Source organism: Sciurus carolinensis, chromosome 11 (genome assembly GCF_902686445.1).
Source record: "Sciurus carolinensis chromosome 11, mSciCar1.2, whole genome shotgun sequence".
NCBI classification, from domain to species: Eukaryota; Metazoa; Chordata; class Mammalia; order Rodentia; family Sciuridae; genus Sciurus; species Sciurus carolinensis.
Window position 1 is genome coordinate 8,098,957 of NC_062223.1, and position 1,581 is coordinate 8,100,537.

The window sequence follows — 1,581 nt, forward strand, 5'->3', positions numbered from 1 at the left end:
TAAAATAAAGGTATTGTGTTCATCTACAATTAAAAATTTTAAATTTTTTTTTTTTAAAGAGCCTGAGAACAGCCAGGTTCAGTGGCACATGCCTGTCATCCCAGCAACTGGGGATAAAAGAGCCCTATTCCAAATGCCAGAATCCTGCTCTTTAGGATGGACGGTGGTAATGACTCACACCTGCCCAGTGCTCTGAGTACAAGCCCCTCGTGACTCCTACTGATTTGTAATTGATTTCTCCCAACCACCTGATGAGGCAGAAACAATTATTTCTCTATTTGGTCACAATTTGCACATTCATCTGCTGGCTGGCTAAAATTTACTTGTAGCCCCAGAATCACCGCTTGGGGTGCTTTTGGGGCCGCTGGGGACATGCACATACAGGTCACTCATGCGCACGTTCCAGATTGACAACCTCTTGGTCCTCTGGCTTCAGCTCCCCTGCTGTCAACAAGCAACATTTTTTGCATTTTTGTGCTTTTCATTGGTGATTTTGCCTTTTTAAATGGCCCCACCCATAGCACCAAAGTGCTGTCTGGCATTCCTAAGGACAAAAGGCCACACTGTCCCTCACAGAGAAAAAATATGGGTGTTAGGTAAGCTCCCTTCAGGCACGGGATGCAGCACTATGGCCATGAGTTCAATGTTATGAGCCAATACTGTGCATCATATAAGGCACCTCTGAACAGGAGACAAGGTTATGTGTTGATTGACTGATAGAAATGTGAGCAGCACCTCTCAGGGACTGACCCCTGGCGCAATGGCTCTGCATTCGCTATGTCAGTATTTTGAACACTTAATTGCATGTAACTATGATAGATAAGAACTAACTGATGAAGCCAAGGCACAGGGAGTCTATGCCTCTGGTCCTCTGCCACTCAGCTAAAAAGGGAAGGAGCCAGCGTTTGAAGTCTGGCAATGTTCACCCAGAGCCCTAACTTTCACATGTGGCATCTAGATTGGACTGGCACTCAAATAACATTGTACTCAACTAAGAGGATGGAGTTCTGAGTTTATTTAGCTATCTCTGCACAGATCACACTTGAAATGATCTATGCTGAGACAAAGCTGGAGGCTGAAGGGTGTTTCTATTTTATCCTCTGCCTTTTGAAGAGCTGGCCTGCCCTGCATTCCTCTTCTCTGTGTACTACAGAAGCAGCTATGAAGTTCCCAGAGCTCTGCCCTCAGTGGACACCAGGTTCCACTCCACTGAAAGGTATTATAACATAAAAATTAGCTGGGCATGGTGGTGCACCCAGTGCTTGGGAGGCTGAGGTAGGAGGATCCCAAGTTCAAAGCCAGCCTCAGCAAAAGCAAGGGGCTAGCTAAACAACTAAGTGAGACCCTGTCTCTAAATAAAATACAAAATAGGACAGAGGATGTGTGGCTCAGTGACCAAGTGCCCCTGAGTTCAATCCCTGGTACCCACCTCCCCTCAAATTAAAATGCCCTCAAAATGATAAAAAAAGAGAGTAATCCTTTTCTCAGCCTTACAGATTTTTCTGACAGGGGTAAATTGTCACAGAGATATTGTGTCCAGAACTCAATCCACCAGAGGCAATGATTTTCTGAATCTAGTAA